The sequence below is a fragment of the Pan paniscus genome, chromosome 13 (assembly GCF_029289425.2).
Source record: "Pan paniscus chromosome 13, NHGRI_mPanPan1-v2.0_pri, whole genome shotgun sequence".
Classification (NCBI taxonomy): domain Eukaryota; kingdom Metazoa; phylum Chordata; class Mammalia; order Primates; family Hominidae; genus Pan; species Pan paniscus.
In genome coordinates this window covers 26,186,181-26,208,689 of record NC_073262.2, presented here as the reverse complement: position 1 = coordinate 26,208,689, position 22,509 = coordinate 26,186,181, and the positions used below count along the sequence as shown (strand labels likewise).

Genomic DNA, 22,509 nt, shown 5'->3' with positions numbered 1-22,509 from the left:
GGTCTGCAGGCTGGAACAGCTGTGTTGACCAAACAGCAGAGATGGTGCTGGCCTCTCCCCACAGCCTATTGCTGGTGGCTGCTTGGAATTCCAAGCCAGTGGGTCTTATCTTGTGAGGTGTCATGGAAGTGGGCCCGCAGAACAAGGCTGCTCAACTTTCTGGATTCCACCCCCTCTCGGGGGGTATATGTGGACCTCCCGCCTTGTCTGAGTTGCAGACACGTTTGTTGGAGATCCCGGTACTGGAGTATGTAAAGCTCTTGGGTCTCTGTGCATGCCTGAGCAGCTGCTCTGCTGAGACTCCATGCAGCTCCGTGTGTTGGCCCCAAGGCCCTGGTGGCGTGGACTCATAAGGGCATCTCCTGATCCCCAGGTTGCAAAGATCCATGGGAGAAGCGTGGTTTCCCTGGGTCGCATAATCACTCATCACTTCCCTTGGCTGGGGATGGGGGTTTCCTTGGCTTGTGTTGCTCCCAAGTGGGCCGTCGCCCCACCCTGCTTTTCCTCATTCCCCGTGGGTCGAGCTGTTTCCCTGATTAGTCTCAATGCGACTACCTGGATTATTTCAGTTGAAAGTGCAGTATTCACTCGCCGCTTTCGTTCCTCTCCATGAGCGCCACGGACTGCAGCTGCTTCTAATCGGCTGTCTTGGCCCTGTCCCCAGAATTGCTTCATTAAGACTATATCTGTCTGTATGCTATGTGTAAGTAAACTGCTTATGTATATAAGCATTCATAATTGAATATATTGTTCCTATTATTGTTTTGAACAAGCTGTTGTCTGTTAGATAATTAACAGTAAGAAAATAAAAGTTTTTATTTTACCCTTTCTCCCCAGTACTCTTCCTGTGTTTATGTAGATCTGAGTTTCTAACCTATATCATTTTCCTCCTCTCAAAAGTACTACTTTTAAGATTTCTTATAAGGCAGGTCTACTGGCAACAAAGTCCTCAATTTTTATTTGTCTGAGAAAGTTTTTATTTCTCCTTCACTTTTGAAGGGTAATTTCACAGAGTGCAGAATTTTAGGTTTGTAGGTTGTTGGGTTTTTTTTTAACTCAACATATGAAATATTTCACTCCATGCTATTCTTACTTCCATGATTTCTGAGGAGTATCTGATGTGATCTTATCTTTGCTCCTTTGTAGCTAAGGTGTTTTTTCCCCTTTGGCTTCTTTCAAGGTTTTTTCTTTACCTTTGATTTTCTGATGTTTGAATATCATATGCCTAACTATAGGGTGGTTTTGTTTATTTTTGTTTTGGCTTTTATCCTGCTTGGTGGTGTTTGAGCTTCCTGAATCTGTGGTTTGATGCCTGACATTAATTTGGAGAAATTCTCAGTCATTGTTGCTTCACGTGTTGCCTGTGTTCCTTTCTTGGAATTTGCATTATGCATATTTATACCTTTAGTAGTATTCTGTTTTATTCTTTTTTTTTTTTGCCTTGCTTTTCAGTCTTGGAAGTTCCTATTGTCGTATCATATTACCAGGCTCCAAGATTGTTCTGTCAGCTGTGTCCAGTCTACTAGTGAGCCCTTCAGATGCATCTCTATTATATTAAATAGTAATTTGTATCTTTGTTTCTTTTTCTGTTTTTTTTTTTTCAGAATTCTCATCTCTCTTCTTATATTATTCATCTGTTTTTGCATGTTGTCTGTTTTTTCCATTAAAGCCTTATAGTTTTCTGAAATTCCTGGTTGGAAAAGTACAGCATTCTTGTCATATCTGACTCTGATTCTGATGTTTGCTTAGCTGCTTAGTATGTCTTATAATTTTTCTTGAAAGGTGGACATGATGTAACTGGGTAAAGGGAACTGCAGAAATACAGGACTTTAATGATGCGGTTTTATGGTGTGTTTTGTGGGGTGAGATTTGATAGTTTCATGATGAGGTCTGTCTTTTGGTGAGCCTGTGTCTCTGGACTGTGAACTTCACCAGTTTTTCCCCCCTTAGGGTGGGACAGGCTGTCTAGAGGGGGCTGGAGTTGGGTATTTCTATTCTCCTGCGTGGAAGACTAGAGTCAGCTGGACTCATCTTTTTCCTTCCCCCAGGTCTGATAGGCTTTGATAAAACCCAACAGAAGACATACACACAGCTAACAAGCATATGAAAAAATGCGTCACTAATCATTAGAGAAATGGAAATCAAAACCACAATGAGGTAGCATCTCACAGCAGTCAGAAAAGCTGTTATTAAAAAGTCAAAAAGTAACAGATGCTGGTGAGGTTGCAGAGAAGAGGGAATGCTCATGCACTGCGGGTAGGAATGTAAATTAGTTCAGCCATTGTGGAAGCAGTGTAGCGATTTCTCAAAGAACTCAAAGCAGAATTACCATTCAACCCAGCAATCCCATTATTGGGTATATACCCAAAGAATTATAATCATTCTGCCATAAAGACACATCCACATGTATGTTCATTGCAGCACTATTCACAGCAGCAAAGACGTGGAGTCAACCTAAATGCCTATCAACAGTAGACTGGATAAAGAAAATGTGGTACATATACACGATACATATACACATATACATAGTCATAAAAGAACGAGATCATGTCCTTTGCAGCAACATGGATGGAGCTAAGGCCATTATCCTAAGTAAACTAAGACAGGAACAGAAAACGGAATACTGCATGTTCTCACTTATAAGTGGGACCTAAATAAACATTGAGAACGCATGGATACAAAGAAGGGAACAAGAGACACTGGGACCTCCTTCAGGGTGGAGGATGGAAGGAAGAAAAGGATCAAAAAACTATCTATTGGGTTCTATGTTTATTACCTGGGGGATAAAATAGTCTGTATATCAAACCCCCATGAGATGCAATTTACCTAATAACCTACACATTGAGGCCCTGAACCTAAAATAAAAGTTTAAGAAAAAAAGCAGGTTATACTCTGATAAAATTGTTTCTCTTGATTGCAGGCATTGTTAAAAACAGAATGCTCTGGCACATTTCAAAATGCTTACCTTTCTGGAAGCACAAAGATATTTTTTCCCTAAGTATTCACTGTGAGAACATGGTTGAGTTCTTGAAAGGTGATACTCACAAAGGTGTAAGGGCTTCCCAGTGACTGAGATGCCTGGATTTTTAATCTCTCAGAATTGGCCATACTGAGTCAATTACAGTTTAGGTTTTCCAGCCCTCCCTCTCCCCCATTGTTTTCAGGAAGGTTTCTGCTAGTGGGTTTCTGTTCCCGTAAGTTGTGATTCTGTGTATTCACCTCTGTCTCCAGTTTTGGGTGCGATGCTTTTGCCCTGTGACCTCACAGATTTAAGTGTTGTTTATTTTCAGTTTGTTCAGCCTTTTATATGTTGTTAAGATGGGGTGGCAACTTCTAAGTTTCTTCTAAGTTTCTTACGTGCCTACCTGGAAACCAGAAGTCTTACTTACAATTTTGTTTTCAGCTTGTTTTCCACTCGATGTTTAGACTTTTTTCCATATCGTCGTCTTTGTAATTTTTTATTGGTTGCATAATTTTTGAGGTTGATATACTTAAATTTCTTCTGATTGAAACAATTGGATTTATAACTTTTTAGAGGGTTTAACATTGATAACACTGCTTGCATTTGTAGCTTTGTTTTTTTAATTCTTAGAGATCTATAAAAACTTTAAAAATCTCTTGTGGAATTTTTAGTGTTTTAAAAATGTCTTCAGTAGTAATATTTGTCTTTGACAGAATGGACTTTAATTTCAGAAAACCTATTCAGAGCCAAGTATGGTCAATAACTTAGATGTTATTTTGGTTTTAAAGAAGTTTTTGACTGTAAAATGTAGGACTCTTTTATACAATTTATAATCTTATTCTGAAGACAGTTTCAGAGAGCAGTTCCTCAGATGCTTTCTTTATTTTTATTGGAATATGTATGCTCCCTAAGGATTAAGATAACTTATTCATTTATTTTTAAAAAAATAAATTTTTCTCAATTTTTTTGTTTTATAATTTTTAACTTTTACAGCTTTTAATAGATATAATGTACATATTTATGGGCTACATTGTGATGTAGTACATATAAATGTTAGTGACCAGATCAGGATAATAGCATGTCCATCATCTCAAACATTTATCATTTCTTTGTGGGGAACATTCAGTTATCCATCAGTGCTGTAGAACACTAAGACTTATGCCGCCTATCTAGCTGTAACTTTGTATCCATTAACAAATTAATTTTTTTTTAAGTCTCGTTTTATCTTCACCTCAATGAAGGCAAAATGAGTAGGTTTTATATTGTGTTCTGAAATATAAACAATTTAAGGCAATAGTTTAAAAAATTGGAGAATATTGTAGCTTATTCATTCACCAGTGTTAGTTGACCCACAATGTATAAGCTCAGTTTTCATGATATAAAGTCATTTTTTATCTCCAACCTCAGTCAAGAATTTTATTTTTTGTATAGTAACTGACAGTATTTGGCCACTTTTTTGGGAGATGTTTCTAGTGAATTTTTAGTCATTGATGATATTGAAGCAGGAACTGTTGATAGAGATGTCATATTGGGAGTTTAGGAATTTTAGTCCACTGACTATTGGAACCATTTCTGAAGGAGCTAGAATTATAATGTCAGATAGGCTGTTTTGAAGCGAACATGGATGGCACTGGAGGAATAAGGTTATAGTTAAGGAGTTGAGACCCTAGCTGCAAATTCACCTTTATTATTAGATGGTTGGGGGCAGGAAATATTTTTCATCTCTTTGATTACTTTGGCCTTGTTCTAGTAGTATTTGGTATATAGTGTTAAGAGAAATTGAAATATCGATGAATTTTCTAATTTTTTGGAATATAGAATTCAATCTTTAAGAATCTTTATGTCTTAGAGTTGGCATAGATTTATATTAGAATACAAGAGATAGGTTCTGAGAAAGTTGTGTTTAAACATTTTGTTTTACTTTTTATTTTGAGACTATTTTAATTAAATTTTAAAATTTTGGCCTTATTTCCAGTTTATAGAGAAGTTTCAAGAATAACATAATGAATTCTATCTACTGTTCTCCATGATTCATTAAATGTTAACACTTAACAATATTTGCTTTCTGTTTTTTTAACTCTTTCTCTGTCACTTCTCTCTCTGTCAGCCTCTTTCTCCTCACCCTCATTATTTTCATTCTGAACCCTTTTAGAGTAAGTTGTAAATGTTATGCTTCTTTACTTCTGAGTACTTCAATGTATGGTTTTTTAAAACACAGACATTCTTTTATATAACCACAGCATTGTTATCAAAATCAGTCAGTTGTCATTGATACAATACAGTAATCTGTTAACCTCATGCATAATTTAATAATTGTCCGAAAAATGTCCTTTGCAGTGAAGGAAAATCCCAAATAATGCATTGCCTTTACTTACCATGTCTCTTCAGTCTACTGCTGAGTCTTTTTGTCCTTCATGCCACTGACATTTTTAGATTACGGGCCAATTATTTTCTCAAAAGTTCCTCAATTTGGGTATACTTGTTTCCTCATGACATGATTCAGTTTCACATGTGGTTTTTTTAATGCTTTATTGTGGTAAAATATACATAACATAAATTTACCCTCAACAATTTTTAAGTGTACATTACAGGTATGTAGTTTAACTATGTCACATTGTTGTACAACAGTTCTCTAAAACTTTTACATTTTGTAAAACTTAAACTATGTATACCCATTGAACAACCTCCTGTTACCCTCCAGCCGCTGGCAACCACCATTCTGCTTTTTGTTTTTAAGAATTTGACTACTTTGGATACACCATATATGTGGAATCATGCAGTATTTGTCTTTTTGTGACTGGCTTATTTCATTTAGCATAACGTCCTCAAGATTCATCCATGTTGTAAACAAGATTTCCTTTAAGACTGCTAATAGTCTATTGTGTGTATGTACCATACTGTTTTTATCAATTAATTGGTCCATGGACATTTGGGTTGCTTCCACTTCTTAGCCATTGTGAATAATGCTGTAATGAACATGGATGTGGACACGTCTCTTCAAGGTCTTCTTTTCAGTTCTTTTGGATATATACACAGAAGTGAGATTGCTGGATCATATAGTAGTTCTATTTTAAATTTTTTCAGAAACTACTCCTGTTTTTCATAAGGGCTGTACCACGGACAGTAGTACAATAGTTACATTCTTACCAGCAGTGCACAGTTTCACTTTCTCCAAATCCTTGCCAACATGTGTAATTTTCTGTTAGTTTGATAGTGGCCATCCTAACAGGTAGGAGTTGATGTCTCATTGTGGTTTTGATTTGCATTTCCCTGATGATTACTGATGTTGAGCATCTTTTTGTATGCCGGCCATTTGTATATCATTGTGTTTTTTTGTTTGTTTTTTAATACTTAAACAATTTTTTTTTCATACCTCAAAAGAGTTGAGTATGTATATCTTCTTTGAAGACCTGTCTCTTTAGATCCTTTGCCCATTTAAAAAATCTTTAAATTTTTGCTTTTGGGTTTTTTTTTTTTTTTTTTTTTTTTTTTGCGTTTTTTTGTTTTTGAGTTTTAGGAGTTCTTTATATATTTGGATATTAATTGTTTATCCACTACATGGTTTGCAGATATTTTTCCCTTTCCATAAGGTTGCCTTTTCAGTCTGTTGATTGTTTCCTTTGCCCTGAAGAAGTTTTTTATTTTGATGTAATGCCATTTGTCTGTTTTTTCTTTGTTACTGGTGCTTTAATGTCATATCCAAGAAATCACTGTCAAATTCAATGTCATGAAGTCTTTCTTCCTGTATTTTCTTCTAGGAGTTTTATAATTTTGTGTCTTACATTTAGGTATTTAATCCATTTGGGGTTGATTTTTAAATATATGCTATAAGGTAAGGATCCAATTTCATTATTTTGCATGTGGATATTCAGTTTCCCCAGCTCATTTATTGAAGAGACTGTCCTTTTCCCATTGTGTAGTCTTGGTATCCTTGTCAATCATTTGACCATATATGTCAGGGTTTATTTCTGGGGTTTCTGTTCTGTTCCATTGGTCTGTATGTCTGTCTTTATGCCAATTCCATACTGTTTAAATCACTATAGCTTTATAATATGTTTTAAAATCCAAAGACTACTGTTTCAAATATTTCTGATGTCTTCTGTATACTGAGTTTATATCTTTGTCCATTCACTTCCTTGCTAACATTAGAACAACAACTCTGTTAAAAAATAAATACTGCTATTTAACTTTTCAAGTTCCTTACCATGTAGTGGCCTATGAAGATATGTTCACTTTCTATGACATATTTATTATTTTATACCATTAGATGTTCTTAGTGGAATTTCTTTTTTTGTATATATAATGTTATTTTAATGTTAGTTTTTACTGGTTAAGCTAAGGTATTGCCTGAACACAGATGTCTGAATAAAACTTTTTGCCTTCATTCTATGCTTGTTAAGAGTGAGTGAGAAAGATACTAGGTTTGAACAGAAAATGTGTGAGAATCTCAGATGATAACAGAGGGATCACTGATCCAGAATATTTTTTAAAACACAAAATTATCTTTAGATTCACAAAATAACATGATCTTGTTTTATTTCAAAAGATAATGCATTCAAATGATTTCAAAAGAAAAGTGTATAAAAATAAACTCACTTCTGTACACTCTCCACTCCAACCACCCCTCCTTTATAAGTGACCACAAGTGACCATAAGTTCATGTATTCTTTTAGGGTTTCAAGCACGTAGGAATTTGTATTCTTTTCTTTTTTCTTTTGAGACAGAGTCTCACTCACTTCATCACCTAGGCTGGAGTGCAGTGGCATGCTCATGGCTCACTGCAGCCTCAACTTTCTGCACTCAAGTGATCCTCCTGCCTGAGCCTCCCCAACAGCTAGAATCACAGGAGCTTACCATGTTGCTCAGGCTGGTTTTGAATTCCTAGGCTCAAGGAGTCTCCCACCTTAGCCTCCCAAAATACTGGGATTACAGGCACGAGCCACTACACCCTACCAAGAAAGTGTATTTTTAAACCTTATCTTACATCTGTATGCTTTTTGTAGCACCTTGCTTTTTTTGTTTGTTTGTTTGTTTGTTTTGCTTAATAATATAGTCTCAAAATTATCCTATATTAATATGTACATATGTTCTCATTCTTTTTTTTTTAATCACTGCATAATAGTCCATTGTTTGGGTGTGCTCGTTTATTATCCAATTTCCTAGAAAAAACGAACTTAGGGCTGGGCACATTGCTCATACTTGAAATCCCAGCACTTTGGGAGGCCTAGACTTGAGGCCAGAAGTTCAAGACCAGACTGGTCAATATAGTGAGACCCCATCTACATAAACTAAAAAGTTAGCCAGGTGTGGTGGTGTTATGTCTGTAGTCCCAGCTATTTGGGAGGCTGAGGTGGGAGGATCACTTGAGCCTAAGAGGTCAAGGTTGCAGTGAGCCATGATCGTGCTACTGCACTGCATCCTGGGTGACAAAGTGAGGCCTTTTCTCTCTCTTTTTTTTTTTAAAAAGGCCGGGCACGATAGCTCACACCTGTAATCCCAGCACTTTGGGAGGCCAAGGCGGGCAGATCACGAGGTCGGGAGATCGAGACCATCCTGGCTAACACAGTGAAACCCTGTCTCTACTAAAAATACAAAAAATTAGCCGGGCATGGTGGTGGGTGCCTGTAGTCCCAGCTACTCGGGAGGCTGAGGCAGGAGAATGGTGTGAACCCGGGTGGCGGAGTTTGCAGTGAGGTAAGATTGCGCCACTGCACTCCAGCCTGGGCGACAGAGCGAAACTCCATCTCAAAAAAAAAAAAAAAAAAAAAAAGCAAACTTGGATTGTTTTCTTTTTGTTACATATTATAAATAGTTCATGGTGAATAATGGATAACTGTGAACAAATAGAATTTCATAGAGGTGTGATGATATCTGTTACAGAAGTTGCCAAATCACTCTATAGGAGTTATACCATTTTGTACTAGCTTGTACAGGAGTGCTTGTTTTCCTACACCCTGTCAAAAGACTGCTTTTAGTTTTGAAATTTTGCTAATCTGACAGGTGAAAAATTACATACCTCAGAGTAGTATTTTTTTTAATAAGCCTTTTATTTCGGAAAATTTTTAGATTTACTGAAGAGTTGGCAAAGGTAGTATAGATAGTTCCTGTATCTATACCTCTCATCCAGTTTTAGTTTCCTTTAATGTAACATCTTGCATTACCTGTGTCAGAAGTACATTATTATTAACTAAACCCCAGACTTTACTTGAATTTCTCTCAGGATTGTTTTAGTTTAGATTTCATGTTAAGAATGAAGTTGGGTATCTTTTCATCTGTTTAGGAGCCATTTGCATTTTTACCTTCTGAACTATTACTGTCCTTCACCCAGTTTTCCATTTGGTTATTATAAAGCAACAAGGGATGGAAAATCTGATGAATGAGAAAAAACCTAAGAAAATGCATAGTTAGAGGGAGAATAAAAGGGTCATTATCTTTACACAACTGCCTTTTAAAATCATTAAAAAATATATATTCTTGTATCCCCTAGATGCTGTCATTAGGCTCTGTCCTCTCTGTAATTATGAAAATCCTTCCCTGAAAGATGTACAGTATCCAGTTGCCCATTCTTATGGCCTGTGGTTCTCATAGTTGTCATCATTACCACTAATTTTGGCCAGTAATATTTGTTACTTATATAAAATGTGAATTTTGCAAAGGAGGAGAGGAGTGTAGTGTGTAGTTAGCTAGTCAGCAAAAAGACTAGGAATAATCTTGATTATGGCATGGACCTGGAGCTTTAAAAATTTTAAATTAGTCAGTAGACTTGGATTGCATTACCTTGTGGAATATGGCTTTGAACTTTTCTGCACTTCATTTTCTTGAGTTGTCAATTGGTAGAGGTGGGAGTTGTGCATATGATCTGCAGCCAAGTTTTATAATTCTAGGAAGTCTGGAAGATTCAACGTGAAGAGTCCTAGGTATCAGCATTCAGGGTCTTTTAGTACATGTTTAAGCTAAAGTTGGAAGCTAGGTCAGAACTTTGGAGAGCTCCAAGCAAAGCAGATTATGGTGCTTGGGTTGCTTCTGAACTTTTAGATACATTTGCTTTTCATTAGCTGTCTTTAAGGTTATTGAAGCCTGAGAACCTTAAAGGTTTACAGATTTTTAAAGTTCAGTATATTTCACAGTTACCACAAGTAAAGTTTATAATGTTTTAGAGCAAAGACTGTGGGTTTAGAGCAGTATTTCTCTAAACATGGTCCAACATCACTTGGGAACACGTTAGAAATGCACATTAACAAGCCCTACCCCAAATCTACTGGATCAGAAACTGATCATCAGGCCCAGTAACCTGTTTTAACAAACCCTTCAGATGATTCTGGTGAGTGCTAGAGTTTGAGAAACACTGGCTTACAGGCTTTCGTGATACTCACATCAAGGAGAGGCATCTGAGTCTGTCAGATCCCATGATCTCCTTAGGGTTGAGAAGTATACAGGCTCTAAGGAAAATATGGTTTTATTTAAATACTTCTTAGTTCATATGTCTACCTACTGAGAGGCCATTTTAGTATATTCTAGGATCCATTTAACTGAAAGTTAGATATACAACAGCACTATTGCTAGACTTGTAAACTATTCAACCCTGCATTCTTTAAATCTACGTTTTATATTTGTGCATACAACTTCATTGAACATATGGTCCTGAATATTTTTTCTGCTTGAAAATGGATTTGTATCATATAGCTTTTATCCAGTCTTGTTTTTGATAATTTATATCTCTTGCAGTTAAGGATATCATCTCTGCTTTCGTGTCTGTTCCTGCTGCTCTGTTTAGAATGCCCTTGCATCTACTTTCTCTTTGCCATTTAGTATTAGTACCTAACCTAATTTAGAAGGGATACTGTTATACATGTTGTACTTGAGGTACAGTCAGTGTTGGTTGTTACTGGATTCATTGGAGTGGTAAAAATAGTTTTGAAAAGTTATATAAGAAAGGAAATACAGAGTTGGAAGAGGATAGACCAAAGAGATTTTAAGTGAATGACACTTTTGCAGAGTGCTGTTAATACTCAAAATAATCGCCTTTAGAAACAAGGTGTGCTTGTGTTTCTGTCTTATTTAGTTGCCTGCTATCAAGAGGTTTAGATATTGACAAATAATTTCCAGAAGTAAATATTTAGGATTTTTTTTTTTGAGGTGGAGTTTCACTCTTGTCACCCAGGCTGGAGTGCAATGGCACAGTCTCCGCTCACTACAACCTCCGCCTCCTGGATTCAAGCCATTCTCCAGTCTCAGCCTCCCGAATAGCTGGGATTACAGAGGCCCACCACCGCACCCAGCTAATTTTTGTATTTTTAGTAGAGACAGGGTTTACCATGTTGACGAGGCTGATCTCGAACTCCTTACTTCAGGTGATCCGCCTGCCTCAGCCTCCCAAAGTGCTGGGATTACAGGCGTGAGCCACTGCCCCCGGCCAGAAATTTACAGATGCATGAAAGTAGGGGCTTTGTATAAACATGGATATTGCTTCTCTTTACATTAAAAAACACCACCATTGATAATTCATAGATAAATGTTGGAAAGCTTAAATGTATAAGTCTAACAAAAATAGTCTTTTGATTTATCTGTATCTTTGCTCCCTTTGACAGTCCAAAGAATTTTTCCTTATGGCTGTTATGATTAGAAAGGTTTAATTTAGCTTCTGTGTGGTATAGTGGGAAAAGTACTGAGCTCATTGTTCATTTACTAATTGGTAAGATTTATAAACAGTATCTCATTTATTTACAAAAAGCTACCACAGAGAATTTGCAGTCTTTTGTAACAATTGATAAAAAAGAGTGAATGTCAGTACTACATGGAAGTTGTCCAGGCTCTCTTATGGTTTTTCCTCACCAAGGGGAGCTAGAATCAGGAAATAAAGTAAAATCTTCTGTGGGAAGGGGCAAAGAGTTCTTTCAATTCTATTATTCTAAGAAAATTAAAAATGACTGCCTGTACCTAAGGGGTTCCTTTCCCAGAGAGGTGCACCCGCAGTCTTGCACAGCTCTTAGCTAGTGACTGGTTGCATTTTCTCCTGATGCCGTCAAACAGTGCTTTATTGCAGTCTGTTTGTCTCAGCACCCACAAGTCAGTGATTCCATTCTGTTGTTTTTGTCTTTTTTTTTTTTTTTTTTTTTGAGATGTAGTCTCATTCTGTTGCCTAGGCTAGAGTGCAGTGGCACGATCTCGGCTCACTGCAGCCTCCGCCTCACAGGTTCAAGCGATTCTCCTGCCTCAGCCTCCCAAGTAGCTGAGACTATAGGTGCGCGCTACCGTGCCCGGCTAATTTTTGTATTTTTTGTAAAGATGGGATTTCACCATGTTTGCCAGGCTGGTCTTGAACTCCTGATCTCAGGTGATCCGCCCACCTTGGCCTTCCAAAGTGCTGGGATTATAGGCGTGAGCCACTGTGCCCGGCCGTTTTTGTCTATTTTTAATATCCCTTGAGGTAGTAGCCAACCACTCTGAGTGGCTTATGTGGTCATCTAAAATAGCATTTATAGTTTGTTTGGACTCTGATAACAAAATGATAAGTTTTTTTATAAACCTGTATTTTTGTATACAATTTTGCATATAAAGGATTTTTTTAGGAATATCTATCATGTTATAGCAGACATATTTGTATTTTTCATAATGTAAATCAAATTATAGTGGTCAATTCTAAATATTAAGTGAATGGCTCTTTTTTTTTTTTTTTTTTTTTTTTCAGTTAATAAAAAACAAGAAGCTAACTTTAGGGACCCAGACACAAATTACTGGCCAAATTCAGACTTGAACTTTTTTGAACTTTTTAGAGCTAGTCAATCCTTAAGGAAGATTTTATTTTTTAAAGAATAATAGATTTCTTGCCGTTAGCTCCCATCCCTAAGAGTATTTCAAACAGTATCTCTTGATAATATCACATAAGATTGTTTTCTCTGTATATGGATGATGAAGCTGGAGAGAGGGCCTAGAGGAAACCATACCACAAAGAGTGAAATCTTGAAAATTGTACTTCTTTAGTAGCCTTTGCTGATCATTCACATTCCCAGTTTCTCAGAAATACTTTATTTTTCCTAATGAACTTAAACTAGGGATGAGCAAATCATTTTTGTGTAAAGGGCTAGTTAGTAAATATATTGGGTTCTGGGAGGCCACTATTGATCTCTATCACATATTCTTCTCCTTTTCTCCTATTCCTTTTTATTATTACCTTTCTCTTTTCTTTCTCTCTCTGGATTTTTTTTTTTTTTTTTTTTTTTTTGGATACAGGGTCTCACTCTGTCACCCAGGCGGGAGTGCAGTGCCGCCATCATAGCTCACTGCATCCTTGAGCTCCTGGGCTCCAGCCATCCTCCCAGCTCAGCCTCCTGGGTAGCTGGTACTGCAGGCTTAACGCCACTGCCCCCAGCTGTTTTTTTGTAGTGATGGAGTTTCACCATGTTGTCCAGGCTGGTCTTGAACTCCTGGGCTCAAGCAATCTTCCACCATAACCTCCCAAAGTCCTGGGATTACAGCCGTGAGCCACCGTGCCTGACCCTTTTTATTATTACTTTTAAAATTATCCATTAAAAATGTAAAAATCTGTTTGTTTGTTCGTTTTGTTTTACCTTTTCACAGCCTTACCAAAAACAAGCTGCAGGCCAGACTTGTCTCACAGACCATAGTTTGCCATTCCTTGGGCTAGACTATTTTAACCAAAGAAATAATTAGAATCCACTGGAAAGTAGCTTAGAATCACTTTTCTTTTCCAAGAAAATGGAAAACATTTAGGAAAAGAAATGATTTGTGATATCACTTGTCTTTTACTTAGCAAGTCCCCATGCCTGGTTGTTTATTACTTCTTTTTTGCTTTAAATTAGAATTTTATATATATGGACTCACAGAATAATAGAAAAAATTATTCCTACATGTAACCATGGTTGGATACATGTTATCCCCGTCTTTTTTTTTTCTATGAATTAATTTGAAATGTTTCCCCATTGAAGCCCTAGTGACTTTAAGTTTTATAAATCAAAAGCACATTGGGTACAAATTAATCTTTAAAAAAATAAGCCAGAGAAATAGATGTTGCAGCTCATACATGGAAAGTGTTAACCTTCAGAGAGGCAGAAATAAGTACTTTTTTTTTTGCAATACACTTTTATAATTTCCAGTTATTCATAGTTGAGGCTTCAAATTATTTAAACGAAAAACCATGATTTCTGTATACAACGATTATTAAGAACGTTAATATTAAAAAGACCTATAAAATTCTATAGTACTTTCACTTCTGGCTAAATTAGAGGATAGTCTTGATCTACTAATAGGGTATAGTAATGGAGTTCAGTAATAATAATTGCTTGCCTTTATTGAACACATACTTTGTAGGGGGCAGTGTAATATGCACAAATTATTTCATTTAATTTCTACAAGAATCCTTTGAGATAGGTGCATTTATTGCCCTTGTTTTATAGCAACTAATCTGTTATCCATCTCTATTATTTTGTCATTTCAAGGAATGTTATGTAAGTGAAATCTACAGTATGTATATAACTTTTTGGAATTGATTTCTTTTTTTTTTTTTAACTCAGCCTAATTCCATTGAGATTATCCAAGTTGTTGCATGTGTCAGTAGTTTGATCTTATTTATTGCTGAGTATAATTTCATGTACTACAGTTTGATTTTTTTTTTTATCATTGAAGGACATTTGAATTGTATCTAATTTTTGGCTATTAATAAAGTTGCTATGAACATTTGTGTGCATGTTTTTATGTAAACATAGTTTTCGTTTCATAAATATTTTGTACAAATATATCTCAGTTTTCCTATTCTTATTGATGGACATGTTTTTGCTTATATGAATATAATGTTATGAATGGCCTTGTGTGTGTCATCTTGTCCACATTTATGAGAGCTTTTCTAGGTAGGTTGTGGGCCTATAAGTGGAATTGCTGGGTCTTATAAAAAGTACATGTTTAACTTTAGATACTGCAGAATTGTTCTTCAAACTGATATCAGTTTATATTTTCACCAGTAGTGTATGAGAGTTCTTGTTGTCTCATATTTTTATCAACACTTGTTACTGTGAAACTTTACAATTTTTGTCAGTTTGATGGGTATGAATTGGTATTTGTTGATTTAAATTTGCCTCTTATCAATCACAAAAGCGAAGTTAAACATTTTTATGTAGATTACCTTTTCCTATCTTTGGGTCCATTTTTCTCTGGGTCATTTTCTTACTGAATTTTTAAAGAGACTCTTTATATATTCTACATATTTATCTTTTTAAAAACTTTTATGGAAAAATTTTAACATTCAAAAGTAGAAATAATAATAATGAACGGTCATATACTACTGGCCAATATTGTTTCTCTATACTTATACCTTTTCTTCTACCTCCATGATTTTATAGCCATCCCAACATTATTTGCTCTGGGGATATTAAAGCATAGTTATAATATTATCTAAAAGTATTATAGTAATACTATTAATATGTAATAATACTATTAGAATAATATCACATCACTCCTTAAAAGAAAAACATCGTTTTCTTAATATCATCAAATATTTAATCAGTGTGCATATTTCTTGACTGTCTTATAAGATAAATGATCTCATTTATCTTACTTTTTTTTAACAGCTGATACTTTTGAATTGGGATCCAGAAAATTTCCATATGTTATAGCTGGTTAATCAGTCTCTTAAGATTCTTTTAATCAGGAATCAAGCATTTATCTTTCTTTTCTATGTACTGTATTTCAGGATCTCTGAATAATTGAGAAAGAGGAAGTTTCTCTTTATAGAAGTATTCCAGCTAATGTAAACCAAGCAGGAATGATAAAAAATTATTTTGTAACCCCTAATGAATTAGTGCATCAAGGTAATTGTCATTAATGGTTGCTGACATCACAAAAGAAGAGAAACAACGAAAAATTATATACTTCCTGATGGAGACTGATTTTTTAGTACTCTCCAGAAATGATTATGAGGATGTTTATTTTGTTTTAAAATCATTATGGATCATGGATTTATACATTTGTATTATATTTTAGTCCATTGAATTTATTATCCTTATTGCTGTTTTTGGGCAGTAGGAACCTATTCAGGTTTGCTCTTGAGGTTTTTTTTTGACGTGGTAATATTATACCAGAAAGCAAGAAAACTAAAATGTGGTAGGGTTACCTTACATGTTTTCCTGGCCCAGATCTGAAGTCAGTCATTTCCACAGGGTGCTCTTGTTTCTTTTAGTGGGAAATTGTATTTGGAGACTGTAAGTTGGGTCCTAGGGGTGTTCATTACTACTGGGTTGGCCATGTCTCTAAGATTGATTAGTAGGCCAGACCTATGAAATATGCACTTAAAAATTTTTGAGATAAAATACATCATGAATTTATATTACGATTTCTCTAATTCAAGACTAAAGGTTTTAACCTTCCACACTTTTTTCTACAGTTACTTTTTTTCCACACTTACTTTTTTTTAATATCAGTTCTTAAGGGCATTTGCATAATCCCCATGTTTTGTCACAGTAGTCTCAGAATAATAATACCAACTCTTTCACCAACAATATAATTTTACCAAAAAAGTTTCAGGGCCGCACACGATGGCTCATGCCTGTAGTTTCAGCAGTTTGGGAGGCTGAGGCAGGCAGATCGCTTCAGCCTAGGAGTTCAAAAGCAGCCTGGGGAACATGGTGAAACCCCATTTCTACAAAAAAAAAAAAAAAAAAAAAAAATTAGCCACGCCTGGTGGCATGCATCTGTAGTCCTAGCTACTTGGGAAGCTGAAGTGGGAGAATGACTTGAGCCCAGGAGATCAAGGCTGCAGCCAAGATTGTGCCATTGCACTCCAGCCTGGGCAACAGAGCAAGACCATGTCTCAAGAAAGAAAGAAAACTAATTTCAGGTTTTTTTGTTTGTTGATCGATTGATTTTTGCTTTTATTTCTTAGGGTATTCCCACTAGAAATGTACAGTCACTTTACAGTATCTTAAAGGCACTTTCAGTAGAACCCAAGTGACAATTGGCTTTACTTGTTCCATTTACTTTGTAATTTTAGGGTTTTTTTTCCAACACGTTATTTCATTTTGTAATTATGTAAAATATTTACATGATATTAAAAGTCCTATCTATAAAATTAAATATATTCGAAGAGGTCTAGTTATTACCTCTATCCCTGCCTCCCCACACAGTCTTATTCCTGGGTGGCTGACAGTATTTTTGTATTTATGGCTGAGGGGGGTGCTGGAGATGGAGGAGTGGGATGGCTGTAGTGGAAGATTCCATGGTTCCATTTGTAGACTTCCACTACTCTCTTTCTCCTTTGGCATGGAGCTTTGTACTTGCCCTCAGCGTGCCTAGTGCTTCAGAGTCCACAGGCTCTCTGAAGCAACCTTTGTAGGTCAAACCTTCAGTCTGATACTATTTGGAAGGAAAAATAGTTGCATAGCTACACTGAATGAGGGAAAGAGTAACTGTTGATTTCAGCTCTCTCGGATGTCCAATCATTTGGCTTCCCTGGGCCACATTGGAAGAAGAAGAATTGCCTTGGGTTACACATAAAATACACTAACAGTAATGATAGCTGATGAGCTTAAAAAAAAAAAAGTGCAAAAAAATCTCATAATGTTTTAAGAAAGTTTACGAATCTGTGTTGAGCCACATTCAAAGCTGTCCTGGGCTGCATGCGGCCCGTGGGCCACGAGCTGGAGAAGCCTGCTCTGACTCTTTAGATGGGGCCAGGGCAGGGGGTGGGAGTGGGTCCTGCTTCCTGTTGTCTGTCCCCTGCAGCCATTTTATATTTTAGCATTCTCTTTGTCTGCTAATACATGCCATTTATAACTCTGAAAATTTAATTGATGATTCTCACTTTGTTTCTGTTACCCGTAAAGATTTATGCCATTTGAAACAACAACAACAACAACTCCTTTGCTTTTGTTTTAATGGGATTTTGAGATAAGTATGTGTTCATTTTGCTTTATTTAACCAGAAGCTATCTCTGTGCTCACATTTCTGTTAGAGGAAATTTGGCCCAGGTACACTTTAAACCCTGGCTGTTTGAGAGCCAGTTGCTCATCTGTGATCCCACAGATACCCTGTGGATTGGAGTGTCACCTGTCAAACATGGCTGAGGAGAGTCTAGGGACAGACACACACAGTGATTAACATCTATAAATACAGAGATGGGTTTACATAAAGAGTTCTAAATTCACAGAATTAAGTTAGAAAAATTATTAGTGTGGTTTTTGTTGTTATTATAAAGCCTTAAATTTAAAGTACTTTTGATTGGTTTACATTCAGTGTTAGAGGGTACTTATGCTATATGTGCAGTTGCATCCTAGTTGTGTAAATAACCAGAGAAAAGAGGGTAAGTGACATGAATTCTGGGTGTTGAGTGTGTATTGTCAAAAGGACATATGATGGAGACTGAGTATAGAAAATAGAATGTTTTGGAGTCAGAATAAGTGTAGCCATTTATAAAAATAAATTAGTAAGTTTATAATTTAGAGGCTTTAGGAAGGCAAGAAATAACATTCCTTTCTCTTCTGCTTTGAAACTAATTGATAAATACGTGGACATAAAATTTCAGCTTTATTACTAATAAAAGTGGTGTGGAAGGTGAGATATTTGGCCTTCATGGACATTCTATTATTTAACCCCTGAATTAGACAAACATACTCTAATGCTGGTTGGTCACTGAGAGAGCAGGTCTCCCCCTAATAGGAGCAGAGTCAGCCCCTGTGCTTACCATGTAGTGGAGGGCTGACTAGAATGCTGCCACTATGAAGGAAGGAAGAACCACTGGAGAACATGTACCCAGAAGCTGTTGACCGGATAGATCCTTCTCCCAGGTTCACAGTTCGTCACTCCTTCCTTGGCTGAGGGGAGAAAGAACAAGTGAAAAGAAGCTGAAAGTGTGCTTTCTAAACTTTTCCTTCCTGGAGATTTGAATGGAAATATGGAGAATAAATGTCTCCCCTAAACAGTTCTATATAACAGGTATTATATAGCAATCATATTCATATTCATAACAGTATTATGAAGTAATGGGCAGTAACTGGCCCATCATTATGTGCCACATTGAATTGCATGCTACTCATTTTATACCATGCTTGGTAAGCCCCCTTTAATCTGAAAATATCTTGCCATTTTTTGGCCCTGGAAAATTTTCCTCATACCGTTTCTTCTCCTGGGTTCTCTGTATTTTCATTCCACTAAATAGCTGTGCTTATTAGATACTTACATATGAATATGGCCAAGTACTAAGGGACTTTGAAAGGTACTTTTAATTAGAAGTAATATTTGCTTTACCAACTAATTTTAGACTAACTATATATATTTTGTAAGCTATAACCAGTCAATGTGTGAATGCTTTATATATTCAAACAGCAGGTTATACCCACTTCCTTACCTACGCAGAAGCTGTTGCTCTTTTTGCCAGAGAGCAACCAAATTTTCCTGAGCAGTGGTAGCTACCTGATGGCTACTGCAAGGAACTTCTCATCTACTTTCCTTCCTACTTCCTTTCTTCTTCTAATAGTAGTCATGCACCCTCTTAAATTCGCTTATTTTTCTTTTCTTTCTTCCTTTTTTTTTCTTTTCTTTTTTTTTTTTGTTTTACTGCTCGGTTAACTTCACTACAGGAAGTCTTCCATGTACACACAGACACATGCCCTTATTAGCTTTGTCAGTATCTTAATTCTGTTGCTGTACTACATCAAGAAGTTGTCAAGTGTCCTGTCTGCCCCCTTCTTTATGTTGAGGTGGGAGGTATTGTTTTATCTGTTTTGTTTGGTTGACTGACCTATGAAACTAACCCACTATTTGTAAGAGTGGATTTTTTAGCAGGAGAAAGCTATCTGGGTTTCAAAAAGTGAGGTATCAATCAACTTAAAATATTCTGCTTGTAGTTTAAAAGAATCTCTTCTTATATTTATATATTTTAGAAATGCTATTTTTATTCAGTAGCTTTTAGTATGTCCTCTTTTTTTTTTTCTCTTAAGTGCCATGTAGGGAGTATACAGGTATGACTGAAGTAATCACTGCTTTTAAAGAATTTTTACCTCTGACTGGTAGAGGAGATAATAGAACCTGAGGTAAAGAGAGGTATAGGCAGGCACCTGTACCTGGTTTAAAAGCAACAAAATCTCCAAAATCTATAATGATTCTTATATGGGTTTTGAGTGAAAGAGAAATGGTAGTATAGAATACTTAGACTGCTAGTGCAAGTCTTTGCCCTGGTTCTGATTTAACACATTGTCAGATCTCCTATCAATTCTCACTATTAATTTTTCTAAACTATTTCCCAGCTTTTCTTGTTCCTTCCCCTGCCTCACAAGCTGGGGTGCTGGCTTTTGTAAGAATAGAATAAGAAGATAGAGCAGATAGGAGGTGGAGGAACAAGAGGTGAGTAAGATTAGGTAGGTGTATAAAAGATGGTCATGCAAAATTTGTATATATAGCCTTGCCCTTGAACTTTTGAAAACTTCTGTTTAACTTATAAATTCAGTATATTGTGTTAACTCTGCTCCACACTTTCCTAAATCTTTCTCTAAAATGTCTTCTAGCTGTATCAACTACCTGATTTTATTGACTGTTTGCTGTTAGCATGTGGATTAAGGCAGATCATTGGACTGTCATTATGTGCATTTACAAATACAACATCCTTTGTGAAAGGAAGAGTAATTTTTAGTAATCTATGTAGTTTATGAGCTCTGTATCATTCTGTCATTGACTTTGATACAGATTAGATTGACTTTATAAAAGCATGCTTTTGAATTATTGATTATCATATAATAAAGACAAGGTTTTACATAAAAGATAAGAGAAAAATGCATTTTATTCTCAAGAATATTTTAAATGAATCATACTTACAAAATAGTTTTTATCATTAGTTCACCGATAGCTGTAACTCCTCTGATTTAACTTTAGATTATATCACATACTTAAATACAATAACACAAATTTTAGAATGTGGGACTCATTGGGAGATGAAATACTGCCTACCACATAGGATGGTTGTGACAGTTAATTTAGTATGTTTAAAGCACTTTGAGTACTACCTTGCCCATAGTACTATATAAGTTTATAAGTGCTAGCTAACATTTATTTTTGTTTTTATTATTATTATCTAGTGGTAAAAATTTCTTAAGCAATGAACTGAAGTCTAGATTTTTGAGATGTAGTCATTTACTGATTATAAAGCAAATGCCTTTAGATATTTTAACTTCATCAGTACTATCTGTAGTAGGAGGCTGATTTTACTAAAATTAGATAATTATATACATCTGTTCCTATTCCTTTGTTAGTACCTTTAAGAAAGTCATGCTGAATCTGAGAATGCCAGGACATTTCATGTTGTATGAATGTAGGATATTCATTTACACATCGCTGCACAGACAGCCTCTATATAACCAACCTGTTGGTTATTGATATCTCTTTTAGTGCCTTACTCTAAATCTTGTCATGTAATTTCAACACATAATTTGTGGCACTTTAGTTTTTTTACCCTTTATAGTTTAATAACTTATACGTGTACATGCTTAAAATGTCAAACAATACAAATGGGAACAAAGAAAATTGCTTCACCATCTGTGAACCCCTCCTTTCGTAGTCCCCTTAACCAGAAATAGAGATTACTAGTTTTAAGTATTCTTTCAAAAATATCCTGTGCATTTACAAACACATGCGTATATATCCAACCTTGTCCTTTTTAAAACACATATATTAGTGTGCTATATATACTATTCCTCCCCTTAGCTTTTTTCATTTAATATTTATGAAGATCAGTTTCATTCTATGTCAGTATACATGGGTCAATGTCTTTTTCAGACCTTCAGTCTATATATTCCATGTATGTGTAAACTATCATTTATCTAATCCTACACACATTGTTTTGTATTTTTTACTTCTTGCAGTGTCATAACTAATACCCTGTGTACATATCTTTGTTTCTGTGTATGTTTATATGTAAGATGAATCCTAGAAATAGAGTTGCCAAGTTCAAGAGGATACATTTTTAATGAAACTAAATACCAGTTTATAATTGCCTACACACATGGTTTGAGAGGGCTTTCTTCTGCTGCTCTTTCTAGAGTAGCATATTATCAAGTTTTAGATCTTTGCTGAGTGAAACCTATTGTCTTATTATTGTATATTTATCAATCTATCACTGAAGTTAAACTTTTTTTATGTTTAAAAGTCATTGACATTTATTCTTGGCTGGGTGTGGTGGCTCATGCCTGTAATCCCAGCAGTTTGGAAGGCCAAGGCAGACAGATCGCTTGAGCCCAGGAGTTCCAGACAAGCCTGGGCAACATGGGGAAACCCCATCCCTACAAAAAATGCAAAATTAGCTGGGTGTGGTTGTGCACACCTGTAGTCCCAACTTTACTTGGGAGACTGAGGTGGGAGAATTGCTTGAGCCCAGGAGACAGAGATTGGAGTGAGCAAGATCGTGCCATTGCACTATAGCCTGGGCAACAGACAAAATGAGACCTTGCCTCAAAAAAAAAGAGGAAAAATCATTGATATTTATTCTCTACTAAAATACCAATTCACATCATTTGCCAATATTTGTTGAGTTACTAGTTTTTTTCTAATTTGCA

At 35.9% G+C, this 22,509-nt stretch overlaps 1 protein-coding gene across 3 annotated transcripts in view; it reads left to right on the top strand.

The window, feature by feature from the left end:
* Positions 1-22,509, top strand: part of EPC2 (enhancer of polycomb homolog 2) — a 143,728-nt gene that overhangs the window by 75,646 nt on the left and 45,573 nt on the right. The gene's annotated exons all lie outside the window — the stretch shown is intronic.